This window comes from Schistocerca nitens, chromosome 5, assembly GCF_023898315.1.
Source record: "Schistocerca nitens isolate TAMUIC-IGC-003100 chromosome 5, iqSchNite1.1, whole genome shotgun sequence".
In the NCBI taxonomy this organism is placed as follows: domain Eukaryota; kingdom Metazoa; phylum Arthropoda; class Insecta; order Orthoptera; family Acrididae; genus Schistocerca; species Schistocerca nitens.
Window position 1 is genome coordinate 69,848,670 of NC_064618.1, and position 23,960 is coordinate 69,872,629.

A 23,960-nucleotide genomic window follows, 5' to 3' on the forward strand; every position below is an offset into this window, starting at 1 on the left:
TTTTGGGGCTGTAGATTGTACGGGTTGATCAGTGAGTTGTTTCTGTTCGACAACCAAATATTTTTTTTGGGCTTTCTGTGAAAACGTCACAAGAGCCCATTCTCTTTCCCTATTACTCGAAAAGCATACATGTTATCAATAATAATTATAAACCACATGAAGCTTCTTTATATTTTCAACAGCAGACGTCTGCAACATTCAACTGTCTCACAATAGAGCGAGGGACTGTGGTGAAAATAACGAAAAATATCGTCTACGCCGTACATCCAATCGAACGCTCCCACCCAGATCTCATCGGTAATATACTTTCAATGTATTATGCTTAAAAGTTTATGTTTTCAACGAAATGATGGAAAAGAATGTTGATTAAAATATTAACAAATTATATTTACGACTTCTGGATTCACGGCACTGAACAGATCTTTAGAGTGTTGTAATGCCGGAAATGCATATCCTCCTACTTCCATTTATTGTACTATAAATTTGTTTTCCTTATTTTTGTTACCTGAATATATAACATTTCTGTGTCTTCGTATATTGTAATTGTTTTACTATATATATATATATATATATATATATATATATATATATATATATATATGTATGTATGTATGTATATATGTATATATATGCATTTATGTCGATGTATAATTGGTTTGTTTCGTAAATATTATTTGTATTTTTACGCTGGGTCTTGCCTAGGGAAAACTGCTATCGAACGATTACATCGATAGGTCGTGTGAAGAATCAAAGTGTGTAGGATCTTTGGTAGTGTTAACTCTGCCGCGTGGAGCGCAGGCAGAGCAGTCGGAGTCTGGCTGGAGTAGCGAGTGGAGCAGGTGTGTGGTGTGAAGCTCCCGCGAGTTGCCGCGCTTTCGGGGTTTGGCGGCATGTAATTGCGCTCGACTTGCGATGATAGTTTCTGACATGGTGTCGCGGACGGGAAGCATTAGCTGGCGCACATCAAGAGTCCGTTTCGCCTGGTGACCGTGTCGAGAAGAAGGCGCGCCAACATCCAGCTTCTGCAACAGCGACGGCCGACAATGAGTGACTGTCGCCACATCCTCGATCGACGGCTTCAAACCTTCAATCAACCAACAAGGAAGACTGGAAGCACGTAAAGTCTTAGAACTGTATGGCAGACTGCAGCTTTTCTAACTTTTAAAATTGTTGCATCACAAAATTTCAGCTACTTAGCATGAACCTTTGTTGCTCATTGTCTCAATTGCATTACCAAGCAGGGTCCCTTCCTTTTCCGAAATGAACCCGAGTGTCGTTGAAATTCAAACGCCAGCATAATTCCATTTCACTGCTTTAATTTCAAAGTTCACTTTAAGTATTCATAGCTGGCTACAATAGTTAGATTACATAAGCACAAATTAAGAGTGCGAGTTTTGTTACCGTATTTTAGCTTACCTGTGACTGCAGCTCAGCTTGGTACGTACTAAATTTTACTATTGTTAATTGTTCAGAATCGTTTAATTCAAGTTCAAAGTTAAATCTCTTCTTTCTAAATTGCGTAGATTCAAGTAGCTTTAGAAATGATTGTTGAGGTAGTCCAAGACTAACTGTATTTCGATGTGCTTCAGAAAGAAAGCTCACTATTAACTTCAGTCACTAAATTAACTTTCGATTTTCCGGTTTCATTAATTCTTTTGCTAAATTAAGTGTAGCAAAATTTATTACTTCTGACAAACTTTCAGTTTTCACACTACACGTGTCAACCTTCAGTTGCCACGCTTCTAGTGCTAATTATATGTGTAATAACCTTTCTTTTTCAGTTATTATAGTAATTGCCCATAGGTTTGGCGACCGTAATTTCCCCCAAATCTCAAATATCTAATTACCGCTAGTTGACTGTAAACGTAACGGCCGCACATTTACTTTCTTTATTAACTTTATCCCTATTTCAAAATTAATTTCCACCAGTTTCATTTGCATTTTTCCTTTCATTTAGATGTAACCCTTTCCTCCCTCTTTAACGACAAATTAACCTCGGTGACGATTGCTTTTCCCAAATTTCCATTAGGTACACGCGGTTTAATTTTTCACTGTCATTAAGGTTGATAAGTGACGGGGAGGTTACACGTGGCGACCTGGTGAGAGGACAATCTTCGGATTTGAGGTTGTTCTGGACACGAATTTTGTATGGTGCAAATCTCGTAACAAAGTACTGGTTACGTACAGGGCGTTACGTCAGCGAGAATAAGTAGTGGGAGTAATCCTAATTATATTTGAGATTTGGCATTTATATTGAAAATTATTAAAATGAGTGAAGGCAACAATTACCAAAATTTGGTAGACTTGGATATGGAACAATCGGTTGAACAGTGGGAAACGCGCACCGCGGTGCCCATTGTTCAGGGGCAGGCGGCGAGCATGAAAGACGCGACCGCCGAAACGCAACAAAGAGCAGAAATGGAATTCCAAACTTTAGAAAATGTTTCCGAATCGGAAGTGAAAATCAAATCTGAATCCCTTGATGGCGAATACGGGGGGACAATTAAAGAGGAAGCTGCTACGGAAGTAAAACCGGTAGTTTCCGGGAATTTAACTGATTTATTGAATGTTTTGAGTAACGAAATCAAGAGTCAATCGGCCAAGCAAGAAGATCAGGCTGCCAAGCAAGAAGCTCAGGCTGCCAAGCAAGAAGCTCAGGCTGCCAAGCAAGAAGCTCAGGCTGCCAAGCAGGAAGCTCAGTGTGAAAAAATTGAACGGATGCTAGACAATCAGAACAAAGCTATTAACGTTGTTAACAACAATGTTGGAGTTGTTAACACAAAAGTTGATAAAATAAAAGAAGATATTGTTTTAATTAATATCGAAATCGGTAATCTTAAACAGGAAATGATAGGCGTTCAGGCGGAAATTGCGAGCATAAATACTCGTTTTTATTCCGAAATTGGCAGAATCGAGAAAAGTGTAGGAGAATCAGTTGCTCCGATCATCGAGAATAAGGTGACGGAACAAATTCAATTAGTGAAAAAAGAGGATCGAAAGAAGGTGGAAACTTTAAAGGCTTTAGTATCGGAAGTAGATACCAAAGTGACGAAGCAGGCTAATACCTGCGAAGAGAAAAAAAGGGAAGTAGAAACGCTTGCGACAACCACTTGCCAAGTAATTACGAGAGTGTCGGAATTAGAAAAGAAACTTGACGAAAAACAGAGCTTGAAAGGTAGCTACACTGAGCTACAGCGCCAGAGATCGCGCTAGAGAGTATTGTTCTGCCGCCACCACTGGCAGTGATTATTGAGATGTCGTAGTGGGCAGTGCTTGGGGAGAGCTTGTTGTAGTCAGTGCTTGATAAGAACTCGTATCAGAAAGTGTTTGTTGAGATGTGGTAGTAGAGAGTGCTTGCTGAGATGTGATACTGAAAAGTTCTTGTTGAGATGTGGTAATAGCGAGTCGGTGTGGAGATATATTGTAATGATTAGAGTGATTTTGGTCAATATATGAAGGTAACGAAACTTGATTTATTTTTCATTATTTCCATGTTTTAAATAATGCGTCATTACAGGTTCAGTCAACAAAGCATCTGGCTTGTGTTTTTGTATTAGAGTGTAATTCTGGTTTTCTTGAGTAATTATGGTATTTTCATTTTCTTTAATTAATTCAGTATAAATGATATTTAAAATTTCTTGTGTTATTGAAGAAGAACCGTGCCAGATGCGTACGTTGAGTCATACTTCCACACACAGAACAGTTACACTTGTGCTTTGGTTTCGTAGGTTTTATAGTTTCTGGGGACGTAATTAATTGTGTTAACGAAAATTTTCATTTCATTCTTTGTTGTTGTTCTATGCAGTCAGATAGCGTAATAATACTAGTCAGGGCCAACCGTTTACGAGACTTCGTAATCGGACAAACAGCTACTAAATCAAAAAATTAAAATTATTTTCATTTTATTTTAATTAAGCCCGCATGCACGTGGCGACCGCTGTTTCGGATCGTCCCTTGGAATCTTCTGATTGTAAAAATAGTAGACAGTAGTATTGTTGTAGTAACTTGTAGTTTAGTAATTGTAGTCTATTTTGCATGTGTAGATTTGGTAATTGTCATTCTTCTAATGGTATTTTTTTTTTTTGCAAAATTTCATTTCTGTTGTCTTGTCTACGGGTTTGACAATTAGTGCAATTATTTCAATTGTTCGATTAATCGTGTTTGAGGGAAACATTTCGTGTGAATGGTATTGTTGGAGATAAAGTGTCATTGTGTGTAATTTTCATATAGTGACGAGTTTTGTATGTTTTGTAAGTGATTACACGATCGATGAAAAAGGCAAAAATGATGGATAGCGAGAATGACGAAATTGTTAACATGGCGAACTCGCCAACAGAGGAAAACAGTATCATGAATAATGAAGTGGAAAACAATTCAATAAGTCGGGAAAATAGTCCGGAACCAATTCAAAATTTTTCTCAATCAGAAAATTCACAGAATACGAGATTAACGATAGAAGATTCTGAAATAGTATCGAACACAGATAGCTTTACAGCCATGACGAAAGAATTTGGTTTCGCAGGAAATGTTAGGGGCGAAAAGAATTTCGAACCGGCTATTATGGAGCAGTTGATGGGTGCAATATTAAATTTGGGATCTGAATTAAAAACAGTGACAACACGGTTAGACTTACAAAGGGGAACAATGGAAACACGGTTAGACTCACTGGGATCACAAATGGGAACAATGGAAACACGGTTAGACTCACAAATAGGAACAATCAAAACCGAGGTGGGAACTTTGGGATCTGAATTAAAAACTGATATGAGAACACTGGAAACATGGTTAGATTCACGAATAGGGACATGTTTCAAAAACATGAAAGATGAATTAAAGAAAGAAATCAGAGAAGAAGTACAACCGATTTTGAATTCTCACAATAATAGATTAATTGCAGTAGAGATTAGACAAAGGGAACAAGATAGAGAACAGGAAGAAAGAGATCGCGTGATAGTACAAAAATTTTCAGAGTTAAATTTACAACGTGCACATGATAAGGAAGAAATATTTGAGAGAATCGAGGAATCCGTACCAAATAACAGAATAAATAATCTAACACAACAATATGAACAGTTAACTACCAAATGTGTCAATACTGAAACCCGAGTGACTTATCGGAAAGAGTTGAGGAGATTTCAGATAAATTGACAAGTCTTAGTTTAAATGGGGATAGAGATTCAGATGATACAGCTCCATTACCATTTGCAGAAACCGAAGAGTACCAGAACATAAGTAAGCATGTTGAAAATCAGGGGAAATTTAATGAACGCGTTAAAAGGGAAGTTGAGGCATTACGAAAGCAAGTCAAACAAATTGAAGGCGAAATCGTAGGAAAGGACAGCAAAAGAAATTTGGAATCACACTTAGCGGAGGGGTTTGAAGAAAATAATTTGTTTCATTTACGGGATGCAACAAGGGAGCGCCAGGCGCGCGAACTTGACAATAATCGACATTCAAACTGGGACAGACGCGGTAGGTCTTTGTCGCCACGAGGCGAAAACTTTGACTATAAACACTTTTTGACTGTTCGGAAATTTAAGATCTTCCGCAGTTCTAAGAATGACATACATCCATGTGCATGGTTAGATCAATTTATGTATGCACTTCTGCCAAATTTGCCACTAAGTCACAAACTGAAATTTATGTGCAGCTATTAAAGTCCTCAGGGGATTCACTACACTAAGTGAATATGTGCAGTAGCGTTCACAGGGCCCCGAGCTGTAGTGGTGCTATTTCCCTTTTAGTTTTCTGCACCGCTGCCTACTCTTTCACTATTCTTTGTATCTATAAAAACAACTCTTCTACTATCAATCTATCTAGACAGTAGGTAAAAAATAACCGGATTTGACTGTTTTACCCAAAAGTGACTTCGGAAATTACCGTTTGGACTTACTGTATCTTCAGCAGCATTCATTCGTAGCTTAAATGAAATTTTACCTGTTTATCTTCGTGACAATATTACTTCATATGTTGACGATACTCTTATTGCTAAACATTCTTGGAGTGAGCACAACAAAATTTTGGATTCATTATTACGTATTTTTGCAAGAGTTGGCATTACAGTGAACTTGGAAAAATCTGAATTTGGTCGTTCTCAGGTGAAATTTCTCGGTCACATTATTTCTACAGAAGGTATTCTTCCTGATCCAGAGAAACTAGACGCTATTCGTAATTATGCTGTTCCTACCACAAAACGTGATGTTCGTAGTTTCCCTGGTGTCTGTAATTTTCTTAGACGCTTTGTTAGATTGGACAATTTGGCCACACCTCGTTTATGTGAACTATCTGGAAAAAATTCTTATTGGTGTTGGGATGAGGAAGCTCAGTCAGAATTTGAACAACTTCGTGATGCTTTAGTTGCTGCTCCACTTCTTTCACATCCGGATTTATCTAAAGATTTTTGTTTGGCGACGGACTCATCACACAAAGGCCTAGGTGCACATTTATTTCAAGAGATAGAAGAAAACGGCGTTGTAGTACAGAAGACTATTGCATTTGGAAGTCGTGTTCTCTCTAAATCCGAAAAGAATTATTCGATTACGGAACTTGAAGCTTTGGCTGTTGTTTGGGCTTTCACAAAATTTCGCACATTTTTGTTCGGTAGACATACTAAGGTTTACACTGATCATCGAGCTTTGGAATTTCTTATGTCGACAAAATTAACTCATGGCAGATTGTCACGATGGGCGTTGTACCTACAGGAATTTGATTTTAGTATTGTTTACATACAGGGATCTTCAAATATTGTTGCTGATGTTTTATCACGTGCACCTATGGGTTTAGAACAAAGTGCAGAAGAGGACTGCAAAGAAAACCATTATTGTTTGATGTACATTCAAGGTGTTGCGTTTGAGAATTTTATTTCGTCTTCGCTCCAGGACATCGCTAAGGAGCAAAATAAGGATCCAATCTGGAAGGACATTAAGGAGAAGTGGAGGAGAAAGGAAAGCGTAGCGATTAGACAGCATTATTTAGTTCGCAATGACATTCTTTTTAAACGGAAATCGGTCGACAACTCTGTTTGGTTAGTTTGTATTCCTGATGAGTGGGTCAATAAATTGATTTGGTACACACATTTCAGTTATGCGCACTTTGGTCCCAGAAAATGCTTTCATAAATTACGAGAAAATTGCTACTTCAGTAACATGAAAAAACGTATTCGATCTGTTCTTGCCAAATGCAAATTATGTCAAAAGGCTAAGCCGCCAACAATTTCTCACAGAGCACCGTTGTTTCCTATCATTCCAGCGAAATTAAAGGACATAGCTGCAGTCGATTTGTTCGGTCCAGTGGTTCGTTCTACTAATGGTTTTGCGTACATTTTCGTAGCAGTGGAATTGACATCAAAATATGTGTGTTTTACACCTATACGCAAAGCAACAGATCGTTCAGTATCTAACGCTTTCAGCAAACATTTTCTTAAAGAAGTTGGTCATGTTGATAAGGTTATATCAGATAATGGATCTCAGTTTCGCTCTAAAGTTTGGCTTCGTACTCTACGGCGTCGTAAGATTAAACCAATTTTTATTTCACTTTTCCACCCTCAATCTAATGCTTCAGAGAGATGGATGAAGGAAATCAATAAATTGTGCCGTCTTTATTGTCATCAGAATCACAGAACTTGGGATCAGTATCTTCATACTTTTCAAAACTTTCTGAATGAACTTCCTAATGACTCAACTTCTTTACCGCCAATACTGATATTAAAAAATAAAGTACCAACAAATCGCATTTCTGAAATCGTTCCTTTTCCGCCTTCACGGAAACTGCGGCATTCTGAAGTTGTCAACCTGGCTCTACGAAATATTGCGTCTGCGGCTGCAAGAAGGGAGAAATCAGCTAAACGTCCTGGTCGTTTAAAAATTTTGTCAGTTGGTCAAAAGGTGTTAATTAAGTCTCATCGTTTGTCTCATAAAGGAAAAGGCTTATGTCGCAAATTTTTTCTGCTTAATAACGGTCCATACAGAATTCGCAAAATTATTCATGATAACACTGTTGAAGTAGACACTCTTAAATCTCGGCGCTCTAAGGGAATACATCACATATCTAACGTTAAAATTTTTGTGGAATGACATACTTGTGAGAAACTAACAGCTACGTAAACACACGAGAGTACAAGGATACCGCGCTGTGTTTTGGCGGCGGCACATACTCAAAGCAACAGTCAGTCTGCGCACCGCACAAGGCAGTCGTTGACCGCAAACAATTACTTCCTACGTCACGCGCCTACAGCTGATCGAGCGCTCAGTGTGAATGCACTGACAGCCGTAAACAAATACACAGTCTAATTTCTCGGATTAAATTCAGTATAAAGCTATGGTGACTTTATAAATTATGTTATTAACGTTCAGTATTTTTCAGGATACGGTTGTATAAAATATTTAAGACCTTCAGGTAAATTCTGTGTGTGTCCGACGTTAAGACGACTTGCTATGGAGAAAATTTCAGGAAGAATGTAATTTCGAAAAAAAAGTAATAAATTAAAAAAAGGTAACTGTTAATTGAGTTTATTTTTCAGGTAACATAATTCCACCTAGGTACGTACTTTAGACGTAATTTGCTGCTCGCGATTACGTGATTTATACTTTGTGCTAAATTTTATGTTCTATGAATTTACTTGTGAAGCGACGTGTTTGCGTACATTTGCTGATTTTGACAATTATTGATTAATGAACAGGGTTGTTACTTATGTATATTATGCATCGTTTGGCTGCACTGCCTTTTCACTGATGTCATATTTTTTAATTATGTGCCTGCTGTGCTTATTTATTTAAATTGTAATTGTCAACTGATTAATTGTGCTGACTGTGGTTATGTATGTAAGTTATACTTTGTGATTTATCTGTTTGCGCCTTCATGTTTACTTATTAAGATTACATATGAACATTTATTTGCTTATGCTGATATGATGCTAATGACTTGTTTATTACGTAAGATATATGTTTGCTGCTGTGCGTATGGATTGCATATTTACACATTTCTTTTTGTTGTCACAACTACTCTTCAATTTAGAATATAGCAATGCTGATATACTGTGTACGTACATAGAGTTTAGGTTACACTGTGGTATTAATTGGAGATTGTTTGCTTGGCAGAGCCTCGTTGTAAGGATTGTGCTGCATTCACTTGTTGACATTCTGTTCTCTACTGGTATATTTACTCACTATTGGATGTTTTGCTTACGCTCAGTGCCTTATATTTTTAAGATAAGAAAATAAACTGCTATAATTCTACGAACGACATTGGTACAAGAAACTGCATAGAAGTCACATGAGCTGGAGGTTTTATGGAAGCTGTATAAATTTATGCTAATAGGAAGGAAGCTAACGACATGACATACCAACACTAGGTTAGACCATTGACAGTTATTACACTGCATTTTTCGTGAGTAATTGAAATAGGAAGTGACACTTGACACAAGAAATACTCCACATGTTTGCTTCTGTTTGCCATAATTCTTGAAGTGGTGTACACACTGTGAAATATTATGATCATTAACACTTCGTAATCGTACTTACTTACTGAAAGTCATTCAAACTAAAGTCTGTTAGAGGTCATGTACGCATTTCTTTTATTTAATGATGGACAAGGTAAACAAAATGTATCTTATAATTTATAATGAGTAGCAGATTTGGATCAGATGGATTACACGAGAGGTTGTGTGTTGACATTGTGTCTTCGGATTGTATGAGATGATGAATTGAGGTTTGCATTAGGATTTTGTCTGCACTTGTTCGAGGAGACTGACTAGAGGAAAGAGTTGTTATGGAAGTGAAATGATATTGGCAATGAGGTTATATGTATCAACGTATTGAAGAGGTATGATTGAGGTATTGAGATTATGTGAAGTTGATGATTATTGGAGTTTTCATGGACAAGAGGTAAGGTAAATGATATTGATGATCGACGTATTGAAGAGGTATTATTGAAGTATTGAGATTATGTGATGCTGATGATTATTGGAGTTTTGGTGGATAAGAGGTGAAGTAAGTGAGGAGCATATTTTTTTTGTTGGTCTATATGGAACAAGGAGGATAAAGATGGCAGACTAGAACACTAAAGTAGCAGGAAGATTGTCTACACACACACTTTGTTAAATCACTAAGCAGTATATACTTTTTTTTTTTTGGAGAGAGGAAGTAATTGCATATCTTGGCTCACTGACAGTTGTTCAGCAACCGTGCAATTTGATCTGGCTTGGCAAACATTGGTCTTGACATGATGACTATGACGCTGACTAACTATTATTGACTGTTATACATTGCTGCCACTACTACTTGATACACATGATGAACATAAAATTTTGACAGAATTGCGTTTACACAGTTAACACTATTCAATGACACAGTAGCACTAATGTGGATGAAAGATGAGTGAGTGTTTTTTGTGTGTCTTCCTTTCCCTATCCCAAATTGGTACCAAGTTATCTCCTAAATATTATTTTACTTGTTGTTGTGGCTTGCACTGACACCCATAAAAATTATAGGTTTACTGATATTTGTGTATTTTTAATATTTAATATGACAATTATCTGATATCATTTGTGTGTTTATTATGATTTGTATGTTTAGTGTAAAAGCATTGTATGTGTATTCAAACTATTGTTCATGCCTGAACTGTCTGATTAGTGATGGTACTGCACTTTTCAACATGATGTGTGACATTTAGTCATGTTTAATTTCTGCTGATGAACAGTGTGATTAGTGAAAGTGAATATTATGGACTGCGGTCAGCACCTGCTCAACATTGCTAGTGCCACTAATGGAACTGCTTATACTGAAATGGTGTTACTTGTTGATGTCTGCACCTGCTCAACATTGCTGGGTGTCACTGATGGACTGCTTCTACTGAAAAGATGTCACCTGTTGATGTCTGCACCTGCTCAACATTGCTGGGTGCCACTGATGGACTGCTTCTACTGAAATGGTGTTACTTGTTGGTGTCTGCACCTGCTCAACATTGCTGGGTGCCACTGATGGACTGCTTCTACTGAAAAGATGTCACCTGTTGATGTCTGCACCTGCTCAACATTGCTGGGTGCCACTGATGGACTGCTTCTACTGAAATGGTGTTACTTGTTGGTGTCTGCACCTGCTCAACATTGCTGGGTGCCACTGATGGACTGCTTCTACTGAAAAGATGTCACCTGTTGGTGTCTGCACCTGCTCAACATTACTGGGTGCCACTGATGGACTGCTTCTACCGAAATGATGTCACTTGTTGGTGTTGGCACCTGCTCAACATTGTTGGGTGCCACTGATGGACTGCTTCTACTGAAAAGATGTCACCTGTTGCTGTGTGCACCTGCTCAACGTTGCTGGTGCCAGTAATGGAACTGCTTATACTGAAATGGTGTTACTTGTTGGTGTCTGCACCTATTCAACATTACTGGGGGCCACTGATGGACTGTTTCTACTGAAAAAATGTCACTTGTTGGTATTTGCACGTGTTGACCATTGCTGGGTGCTACTGCTGGAACTGTCAACTACTTGTTTCTTGGGCTATGGAAAGCGTTTATGTGAATATTTGTATAAACTGATTTTTTGTGTATTACTGTTTGTGAAAAGTTATGAGACTCTTACCTGCACATATTCCTCATTGCTGACTCTATTGATTGAACTGTTTAACCACATAATACTTGTGTAAACTGTTATGTAAAGTCACATGTATGAAAGAATTTGTATTGCTTACTGTATTTTATATATTAGGTTATTGAAAGGTCAGTGCAAAGCCAAAATTTTATCTAGTTATATGTTATTTACGCATTAATATTATCTTTTATATTTGTCTGTATTTTTTTGACGAATTTGGTGGTATTTTCACCACCAAAGTTGGCAAAAATAACATCAAATTCTAGCCGTGGAGGAAGGGCATATGAAAGGTGGCTACACTGAGCCACAGCGCCAGAGATCGCGCTGGAGAGTATTGTTCCGCCGCCTCCACTGGCAGTGATTATTGAGATGTATTAGTGTGCAGTGCTTGGGGAGAGCTCGTGGTTGTCAGTGCTTCTTAAGCACTCGTAGCAGAAAGTGTTTATTGAGATTTGCTAGTAGAGAGTGCTTGCTGAGATGTGATACTGAAAAGTTCTTTTTGAGATGTGGTAATAGCGAGTCGGTGTGGAGATACACTCCTGGAAATGGAAAAAAGAACACATTGACACCAGTGTGTCAGACCCAGCATACTTGCTCCGGACACTGCGAGAGGGCTGTACAAGCAATGATCTCACGCACGGCACAGCAGACACACCAGAAACCGCGGTGTTGGCCGTCGAATGGCGCTAGCTGCGCAGCATTTGTGCACCGCCGCCGTCAGTGTCAGCCAGTTTGCCGTGGCATACGGAGCTCCATTGCAGTCTTTAACACTGGTAGCATGCCGCGACAGCGTGGCCGTCCACCGTATGTGCAGTTGACGGACTTTGAGCGAGGGCGTATAGTGGGCATGCGGGAGGCCGGGTGGACGTACCGCCGAATTGCTCAACACGTGGGGCGTGAGGTCTCCACAGTACATCGATGTTGTCGCCAGTGGTCGGCGGGAGGTGCACGTGCCCGTCGACCAGGGACCGGACCGCAGCGACGCACGGATGCACGCCAAGACCGTAGGATCCTACGCAGTGCCGTAGGGGACCGCACCGCCACTTCCCAGCAAATTAGGGACACTTTTGCTCCTGGGGTATCGGCGAGGACCATTCGCAACCGTCTCCATGAAGCTGGGCTACGGTCCCGCACACCGTTAGGCCGTCTTCCGCTCACGCCCCCACATCGTGCAGCCCGCCTCCAGTGGTGTCGCGACAGGCGTGAATGGAGGGACGAATGGAGACGTGTCGTCTTCAGCGATGAGAGTCGTTTCTGCCTTGGTGCCAATGATGGTCGTATGCGTGTTTGGCGCCGTGCAGGTGAGCGCCACAATCAGGACTGCATACGACCGAGGCACACAGGGCCAACACCCGGCATCATGGTGTGGGGAGCGATCTCCTACACTGGCCGTACACCACTGGTGATCGTCGAGGGGACACTGAATAGTGCACGGTACATCCAAACCGTCATCGAACCCATCGTTCTACCATTCCTAGACCGGCAAGGGAACTTGCTGTTCCAACAGACAATGCACGTCCGCATGTATCCCGTGCCACCCAACGTGCTCTAGAAGGTGTAAGTCAACTACCCTGGCCAGCAAGATCTCCGGATGTTTGGGACTGGATGAAGCGTCGTCTCACGCGGTCTGCACGTCCAGCACGAACGCTGGTCCAACTGAGGCGCCAGGTGGAAATGGCATGGCAAGCCGTTCCACAGGACTACATCCAGCATCTCTACGATCGTCTCCATGGGAGAATAGCAGCCTGCATTGCTGCGAAAGGTGGATATACACTGTACTAGTGCCGACATTGTGCATGCTCTGTTGCCTGTGTCTATGTGCCTGTGGTTCTGTCAGTGTGATCATGTGATGTATCTGACCCTAGGAATGTGTCAATAAAGTTCCCCCTTCCTGGGACAATGAATTCACGGTGTTCTCATTTCAATTTCCAGGGGTGTATATTGTAATGATTAGAGTGATTTTGGTCAATATATGAAGGTAACGAAACTTGATTTATTTTTCATTATTTCCATGTTTTAAATAATGCGTCATTACAGGTTCAGTCAACAAAGCATCTGGCTTGTGTTCTTGTATTAGAGTGTAATTCTGGTTTTCTTGAGTAATTATGGTATTTTTATTTTCTTTAATTAATTCAGTATAAATGATATTTACAATTTCTTGTGTTATTGATGAAGAACCGTGCCAGATGCGTACGTTGAGTCATACTTCCACACACAGAACAGTTACACTTGTGCTTTGGTTTCGTAGGTTTTATAGTTGCTGGGGACTTAGTTAATTGTGTTAACGAAAATTTTCATTTCATTCTTTGTTGTTGTTCAATGCAGTCAGATAGCGTAATAATACTAGTCAGGGCAAACCGTTTACGAGACTTCGTAATCGGACAAACAGCTACTAAATCAAAAAATTAAAATTATTTGCATTTTATTTTAATTAAAACCCCATGCAAACTACGTGCCAATCTATGCACATAGTTCGGAATTGTTGACGAAAGAGGAGCGGTTCGACCCCTTGAAAAAAGGCGGTATACACGCGACGGATTTCATTAAGAATTGTGAAAGAGTTTTACCCAGATCATGGACTAATGAGAGAAAAATTAATGCGATTATTGATGTGTTGGCTGGTGATGCCAAGCGTTGGGGCTTAAACCTCAACATTACGGACCTGACTTTTGGCGAATTTAAAAATTTGTTTCTGGCTGAATACTGGTCAGAGCAAAAACAGCAAAGTGTCTGGCGCGAATTTGTCGTATCGAGGCCTTTCGATGCGAATTCTCGCGGTTCGATGAAGGAGTTTTGTGAGGGCTGGATCCGCAAGTTGGAATATTTGCGTGATCGCCGCACGGAATCCGAAATAGTCTGGGAACTCTACAAAAAGCTTCCAGATGATACAAAACGCTACGTAGGAAGCAATTACAGGACAATAAATGATTTCCTGGAAAGAGTGGAGGACGAGGACAATTGGCGCAATAATCGCGACAGTGGTAGAGGCCGTGGTAACAACAACGGGTACCACAGCAACCACAACAACGATAACCATGGGAATAATGCATACCGCAACCGTGGCAGCAATAACAATAATGGTTCGGATCGTAATAACAATCGGTACAATGCAAATAATAACAGGAATGACGGAAAGCTTATATAAAATACGTATTCTATGTAATTAATTATTGATTTGCGTATTTTGATATACCCGTTTTCTATGACCATGTAATCTGATTAATTTTGTAAAAAGTATTCCATTTCTTGATATTGCTGGGAATTTAGATTTTTAGAATAGCTAAACCATTTTCTACGTTTTCTATGAATTTTAGTATGTTGTCAACCTGTTTTATTTTGTGCAAGATGACAGAGTGGAATAAGATTAGGAGTGTCTCCACTCAATTATTATTGTCTAAATTGGTTTATGGTTAATTAGACGAATGCTGAATTGTTTTGATGTTTTGAGCATATGCATTTCCGCTGTTTCTTTTTTGGGACATTTTCTGAATCTGTTTACGTTACACGAACATCCTCAGACAATGTGTGGCACGTGTAACGCCGGAAATGCATGTCCTCCTACTTCCATTTATTGTACTATAAACTTGTTTTCCTTATTTTTGTTACCTGAATTTATAACATTTCTTTGTCTTCGTATATTGTAATTGTTTTACTATTTGTATATATATATATATATATATATATGCATTTATGTCGATGTATAATTGGTTTGTTTCGTAAATATTATTTGTATTTTTACGCTGGGTTTTGCCTAGGGAAAACTGCTATCGAACGATTACATCGATAGGTCGTGTGAAGAATCAAAGTGTGTAGGGTCTTTGGTAGTGTTAACTCTGCCGCGTGGAGCGCGGGCAGAGCAGTCGGAGTCTGGCTGGAGTAGCGAGTGGAGCAGGTGTGTGGTGTGAAGCTCCCGCGAGTTGCCGCGCTTTCGGGGTTTGGCGGCATGTAATTGCGCCCAACTTGCGATGATAGTTTCTGACATGGTGTCGCGGACGGGAAGCATTAGCTGGCGCACATCAAGAGCCCGTTTCGCCTGGTGACCGTGTCGAGAAGAAGGTGCGCCAACATCCAGCTTCTGCAACAGCGACAGCCGACAATGAGTGACTGTCGCCACATCCTCGATCGACGGCTTCAAACCTTCAATCAACCAACAAGGAAGACAGGAAGCACGTAAAGTTTTAGAACTGTATGGCAGACTGCAGCTTTTCTAACTTTTAAAATTGTTGCATCACAAAATTACAGCTACTTAGCATGAACCTTTGTTGCTCATTGTCCCAATTGCATTACCAAGCAGGGTCCCTTCCTTTTCCGAAATGAACCCGAGTGTCGTTGAAATTCAAACGCCAGCATAATTCCATTTCACTGCTTTAATTTCAAAGTTCACTTTAAGTATTCATAGCTGGCTACAATAGTTAGATTACATAAGCACAAATTAAGAGTGCGAGTTTTGTTACCGTATTTTAGCTTACCTGTGACTGCAGCTCAGCTTGGTACGTACTAAATTTTACTATTGTTAATTGTTCAGAATCGTTTAATTCAAGTTCAAAGTTAAATCTCTTCTTTCTAAATTGCATAGATTCAAGTAGCTTTAGAAATGATTGTTGAGGTAGTCCAAGACTAACTGTATTTCGATGTGCTTCAGAAAGAAAGCTCACTATTAACTTCAGTCACTAAATTAACTTTCGATTTTCCGGTTTCATTAATTCTTTTGCTAAATTAAGTGTAGCGAAATTTATTACTTCTGACAAACTTTCAGTTTTCACACTACACGTGTCAACCTTCAGTTGCCACGCTTCTAGTGCTAATTATATGTGTAATAACCTTTCTTTTTCTGTTATTATAGTAATTGTCCATAGGTTTGGCGACCGTAATTTCCCCCAAATCTCAAATATCTAATTACCGCTAGTTGACTGTTAACGTAACGGCCGCACATTTACTTTCTTTATTAACTTTATCCCTATTTCAAAATTAATTTCCACCAGTTTCATTTGCATTTTTCCTTTCATTTAGATGTAACCCTTTCCTCCCTCTTTAACGACAAATTAACCTCGGTGACGATTGCTTTTCCCAAATTTCCATTAGGTACACGCGGTTTCATTTTTCACTGTCATTAAGGTCGATAAATGACGGTGAGGTTACACGTGGCGACCTGGTGAGAGGACAATCTTCGGATTTGAGGTTGTTCTGGACACGAATTTTGTATGGTGCAAATCTCGTAACAAAGTACTGGTTACGTACAGGGCGTTACGTCAGCGAGAATAAGTAGTGGGAGTAATCCTAATTATATTTGAGATTTGGCATTTATATTGAAAATTATTAAAATGAGTGAAGGCAACAATTGCCAAAATTTGGTAGACTTGGATATGGAACAATAGGTCGAACAGTGGGAAACGCGCACCGCGGTACCCATTGTTCAGGGGCAGGCGGCGAGCATGAAAGACGCGACCGCCGAAACGCAACAAAGAGCAGAAATGGAATTCCAAACTTTAGAAAATGTTTCCGAATCGGAAGTGAAAATCAAATCTGAATCCCTTGATGACGAATACGGGGGGACAATTAAAGAGGAAGCCGCTACGGAAGTAAAACCGGTAGTTTCCGGGAATTTAACTGATTTATTGAATGTTTTGAGTAACGAAATCAAGAGTCAATCGGCCAAGCAAGAAGATCAGGCTGCCAAGCAAGAAGCTCAGGCTGCCAAGCAAGAAGCTCAGGCTGCCAAGCAAGAAGCTCAGGCTGCCAAGCAGGAAGCTCAGTCTGAAAAAATTGAACGGATGCTAAACAATCAGAACAAAGCTATTAACGTTGTTAACAACAATGTTGGAGTTGTTAACACAAAAGTTGATAAAATAAAAGAAGATATTGTTTTAATTAATACCGAAATCGGTAATCTTAAACAGGAAATGATAGGCGTTCAGGCGGAAATTGCGAGCATAAATACTCGTTTTTATTCCGAAATTGGCAGAATCGAGAAAAGTGTAGGAGAATCAGTTGCTCCGATCATCGAGAATAAGGTGACGGAACAAATTCAATTAGTGAAAAAAGAGGATCAAAAGAAGGTGGAAACTTTAGAGGCTTTAGTATCGGAAGTAGATACCAAAGTGACGAAGCAGGCTAATACCTGCGAAGAGAAAAAAAGGGAAGTAGAAACGCTTGCGACAACCACTTGCCAAGTAATTACGAGAGTGTCGGAATTAGAAAAGAAACTTGACGAAAAACAGAGCTATGTGCCAATCTATGCACATAGTTCGGAATTGTTGACGAAAGAGGAGCGGTTCGACCCCTTGAAAAAAGGCGGTATACACGCGACGGATTTCATTAAGTATTGTGAAAGAGTTTTACCCAGATCATGGACTAATGAGAGAAAAATTAATGCGATTATTGATGTGTTGGCTGGTGATGCCAAGCGTTGGGGCTTAAACCTCAACATTACGGACCTGACTTTTGGCGAATTTAAAAATTTGTTTCTGGCTGAATACTGGTCAGAGCAAAAACAGCAAAGTGTCTGGCGCGAATTTGTCGTATCGAGGCCTTTCGATGCGAATTCTCGCGGTTCGATGAAGGAGTTTTGTTAGGGCTGGATCCGCAAGTTGGAATATTTGCGTGATCGCCGCACGGAATCCGAAATAGTCTGGGAACTCTACAAAAAGCTTCCAGATGATACAAAACGCTACGTAGGAAGCAATTACAGGACAATAAATGATTTCCTGGAAAGAGTGGAGGACGAGGACAATTGGCGCAATAATCGCGACAGTGGTAGAGGCCGTGGTAACAACAACGGGTACCACAGCAACCACAACAACGATAACCATGGGAATAATGCATACCGCAACCGTGGCAGCAATAACAATAATGGTTCGGATCGTAATAACAATCGGTACAATGCAAATAATAACAGGAATGACGGAAACCAGTATCATACTAACGTGATACGGGCTTCACAGAATAGTAATAACGCCAGAGGGTGTGATCTGCCGCCTCAGCAGCATCCGGGGACCGTATCTGCTGGGACGATACAGGGACACCATTAGCCGCGCCGGTGAGGGGCCGACCGGGCGTGGAGAAATTTTGGCGGCCCAATAACAGGAGAAAACCCAGGTGTCGTCTTTATGAAAATTCCGTGTGGAATAATCAACGACGGGAGAGTGTGCCAGTGTTAGGAGAAAGGAGTGCGCCCACAAGTAGTAGATCAGCTGTATACACGGCAGTAGGAAGTACATTCACTGTCAGTGAGAACAATTTAAGTAGTGTTCCGGAAATCGATTATAAAGTGGCAGCTGTAATACCCACAGCGAAACTGGAGATTGAGTTTAAGAATGATTCGCAAGTGTTGAGAGAAGATCAGATGTCGGATAAAACGTCCGTCATCGAGCGAGGGGATGCAGAGAGGGATGAGGTCTGGTTAAGGCAGTTCGGTCGCTTATACGACGAACTAAGAGATTATAGGGGTCTGTATGGGAGAAGCGTTTATGGGGAGCGCGGGCAGGATTTGCCGCGTCTCGTCCCGCAGGTAGATAGTGTTTGTGAAGTGATAGAAAGTTCTGGCCCTAACCGGCAGACTTTACCAGAAATAGTTGATGTTAATGGGGAGCACGACCAAGATTCGTCGTGTTTCGTCCCGCAGGAGTTGGATGTTGAAGCAGTAACGGAAAGTTCTGGCCCTGACCGGCAGACTTTACCGAAAGTTATAGTGTTAGAAGTGACCAACCCATCCGACGCAAACCTCCAGTTTAAAAATTGCGAGAGTGTTAAGGAGAAAAATTACGAAAATTTTAGTGATAGACGGACACGATTGGTAGAAAAGCACGTAGATTACAGCGTGTATGAGGTTAGAGCTGACGTTATACGGTCAGACGGTAGCAGTGTGGGTTGCGCAGATCTAGCGGAAGTAATTGCAGAAACTACTGGGCACATTTCTCCAGGTAGATTGGCAGATGACATCAATCTGCCCAAAGTGGAATCAACGAAGGTGACAATTAGTGAAATGATAGCAGGGCAACACTCACTAGTTGACGAGTTAGAGGAAAAGGTTTCGGTATTGGAGGCGAAGCTACAGACTAAGCCTCAGGACAAACGTGTTGAAATTAAAACTGTATGTGAACAGAGGCTGAAAAAGCCGCCAGATAAGCCGGATTTGGGATCAAAGCCGGATGGTTTTTTCTGGAATGACCTGGATATAGACGAGGATTTACTGTGGGAAAATAAAGAAACAGTCGAGGACAAGTGTAGACAGATAGTAGTGTCTGTTAATATGCACGGCCTACAACTAAACGTGTTGATTGACACCGGTGCAGAATTGAGTGCTGTATCTGGAAAAATATTTGAGTTACTGAAAGACAGACCTGGCATCGTAGTTATGCCAGTAACAGGAGTGAAAATCATTGGTGCTACTGGGAAGGCCAGTGAACCGGTCACAAAACAGATTTTTGTCCACTTCGAGATACGTGGGGCACGATTTGAACAAGAGTTTGTCGTCGTGCCAGACTTGACTACGGAAGTAATTATCGGGTTGGATTGGCTATTAAAGTACCGTGCAGTGATTAATTGCGAAAGCAAAACTTTGACATGTACGTCACAAGATAAAACAATAGTAGCCAGTTTTGACGAGGCAGGAGACGGTGTGCATAGGCAATACCAGCCTATACACATTGTTAACTGGCCGGGTGCTATTGACGTAGGTATGAATTTGAACTGCTGTAACGTGAGGAATCTCAGCATTGACAAAAGTGTAGGAAGTGAATTGGAAGAGATAATCAAATTCCCTCCACGGATTGACATTAGTATTGTTCTGAAAAACGATCGTTTGCGAGAAGTATACGTCGTCATGACGCTAAAGCGCGTTTTCCCTTAGTTTGCAATCGGAGACTTAGTTCTTGTAAAAGCTCACAAGAAATCGAGCGAGATAAACAATGAAATCTCTAAATTTAAGTTTGTTTATAATGGACCATATAAAGTCATTGGTATACCTCACACAAATGCTTATTGCTTAGAGTATCCAAGCTCTGGAAAACTATTAGGTATACGGAACATTGTAGACCTGAAATTGTACCAACCTAGGATTGATTAATATCACAGAATGGGTAATTTGTACAGTATGTAAAATAGAGTGTAAGATTTAACGATTTGCTAGATTGCCATGCTTTTTCCTGACCAAGGTCATTAAAGAAGTTGTTATTAATAAGTAATTAATTTTGATTAATCAATTTAACCATGATCTAATCAACTGAAAAATCCAAGCTGCTAGTTTAAGTTTTAAGCTGAGTCACAGTAGATTAAGGAAAGTAAATATGATTTTGGAAATAGCTGTAAGATTCCATAAATATGTGGTTTACTAGTCATTGCCGATGTACTTAGACGCTGTTTTAAGTTTCAGGCTAGTACATGCGTGTGATGATGGACAGTGTTGAGTTATCCACTGTGATAGTATTGAGGGACTCCTTGAGATTACTCGGGAGTGAGATTTTCCTAAAGAATTCAGTGAAACGGACGTTCTGGAAATGCCGTTACAAGGGCGAGAGAGATCTAGCGTGCCGCACAGGCGGGCGCAACAATACTGGCGGGGCGGAACCGCTGTCGGCTCTTGTACCGCTGTCGGCTCTTGTGCCGCTGTCGGCATTCATTGTACTTGCGAGTACGGAAGGCGGAATTGTTTTTCTTCCTGGACAGCTGAAAGCATTCTGTTGTCAATATTTATGTTTTTGTCGATCTGCTGTATATTATTTTCTTGTCTAGCGTTACGTGCACACTCATGACGAGAATATTAATTATGAAAAGCTTATATAAAATACGTATTCTATGTAATTAATTATTGATTTGCGTATTTTGATATACCCGTTTTCTATGACCATGTAAACTGATTAATTTTGTAAAAAGTATTCCATTTCTTGATACTGCTGGGAATTTAGATTTTTAGAATAGCTAAACCATTTTCTACGTTTTCTATGAATTTTGGTATGTTGTCAACCTGTTTTATTTTGTGCAAGATGACAGAGTGGAATAAGATTAGGAGTGTCTCCACTCAATTATTATTGTCTAAATTGGTTTATGGTTAATTAGACGAATGCTGAATTGTTTTGATGTTTTGAGCATATGCATTTCCGCTGTTTCTTTTTTGGGACATTTTCTGAATCTGTTTACGTTACACGAACATCCTCAGACAATGTGGGGCACGTGTAACGCCGGAAATGCATATCCTCCTACTTCCATTTATTGTACTATAAATTTGTTTTCCTTATTTTTGTTACCTGAATTTATAACATTTCTGTGTCTTCGTTTATTGTAATTGTTTTACTATATATATATATATATATATATATATATATATATATATATATATATATATATATATATATGCATTTATGTCGATGTATAATTGGTTTGTTTCGTAAATGCCCGCATCTCGTGGTCGTGCGGTAGCGTTCTCGCTGCCCACGCCCGGGTTCCCGGGTACGATTCCCGGCGGGGTCAGGGATTTTCTCTGCCTCGTGAAGGCTGGGTGTTGTGTGCTGTCCTTAGGTTAGTTAGGTTTAAGTAGTTCTAAATTCTAGGGGACTGATGACCATAGCTGTTAAGTCCCATAGTGCTCAGAGCCATTTGTTTCGTAAATATTATTTGTATTTTTACGCTGGGTCTTGCCTAGGGAAAACTGCTATCGAACGATTACATCGATAGGTCGTGTGAAGAATCAAAGTGTGTAGGATCTTTGGTAGTGTTAACTCTGCCGCGTGGAGCGCGGGCAGAGCAGTCGGAGTCTGGCTGGAGTAGCGAGTGGAGCAGGTGTGTGGTGTGAAGCTCCCGCGAGTTGCCGCGCTTTCGGGGTTTGGCGGCATGTAATTGCGCTCGACTTGCGATGATAGTTTCTGACATGGTGTCGCGGACGGGAAGCATTAGCTGGCGCACTTCAAGAGCCCGTTTCGCCTGGTGACCGTGTCGAGAAGAAGGCGCGCCAACATCCAGCTTCTGCAACAGCGACGGCCGACAATGAGTGCCGCCACATCCTCGATCGACGGCTTCAAACCTTCAATCAACCAACATGGAAGACTGGAAGCACGTAAAGTTTTAGAACTGTATGGCAGACTGCAGCTTTTCTAACTTTTAAAATTGTTGCATCACAAAATTACAGCTACTTAGCATGAACCTTTGTTGCTCATTGTCCCAATTGCATTACCAAGCAGGGTCCCTTCCTTTTCCGAAATGAACCCGAGTGTCGTTGAAATTCAACCGCCAGCATAATTCCATTTTACTGCTTTAATTTCAAAGTTCACTTTAAGTATTCATAGCTGGCTACAATAGTTAGATTACATAAGCACAAATTAAGAGTGCGAGTTTTGTTACCGTATTTTAGCTTACCTGTGACTGCAGCTCAGCTTGGTACGTACTAAATTTTACTATTGTTAATTGTTCAGAATCAAAAAAAAATGGTTCAAAATGGCTCTGAGCACTATGGGACTCAACTGCTGAGGTCATTAGTCCCCTAGAACTTAGAACTAGTTAAACCTAACTAACCTAAGGACATCACAAACATCCATGCCCGAGGCAGGATTCGAACCTGCGACCGTAGCGATCTTGCGGTTCCAGACTGCAGCGCCTTTAACCGCACGGCCACTTCGGCCGGCCTGTTCAGAATCGTTTAATTCAAGTTCAAAGTTAAATCTCTTCTTTCTAAATTGCGTAGATTCAAGTAGCTTTAGAAATGATTGTTGAGGTAGTCCAAGACTAACTGTATTTCGATGTGCTTCAGAAAGAAAGCTCACTATTAACTTCAGTCACTAAATTAACTTTCGATTTTCCGGTTTCATTAATTCTTTTGCTAAATTAAGTGTAGCGAAATTTATTACTTCTGACAAACTTTCAGTTTTCACACCACACATGTCAACCTTCAGTTGCCACGCTTCTAGTGCTAATTATATGTGTAATAACCTTTCTTTTTCTGTTATTATAGTAATTGTCCATAGGTTTGGCGACCGTAATTTCCCCCAAATCTCAAATATCTAATTACCGCTAGTTGACTGTTAACGTAACGGCCGCACATTTACTTTCTTTACTAACTTTATCCCTATTTCAAAATTAATTTCCACCAGTTTCACTTGCATTTTTCCTTTCATTTAGATGTTACACTTTCCTCCCTCTTTACCGACAGGTTAACTTCGGTGACGATTGCCTTTCCCAAATTCCCATTAGGTACACGTGGTTTCATTTTTCACTGTCATTAAGGTCGATAACTGAGGGGGAGGTTACAGTGTAACTTACATGTGTCATGAAATGAGTGAGTGTTGAGCCCAGGATAGGGTCTTCACTTCTAGTAGGTTCTCCGTCTAGAAAAGAAGGAAGGCATTTAGCAACAGAATATCCAAACAAATGATAGAGAAATTG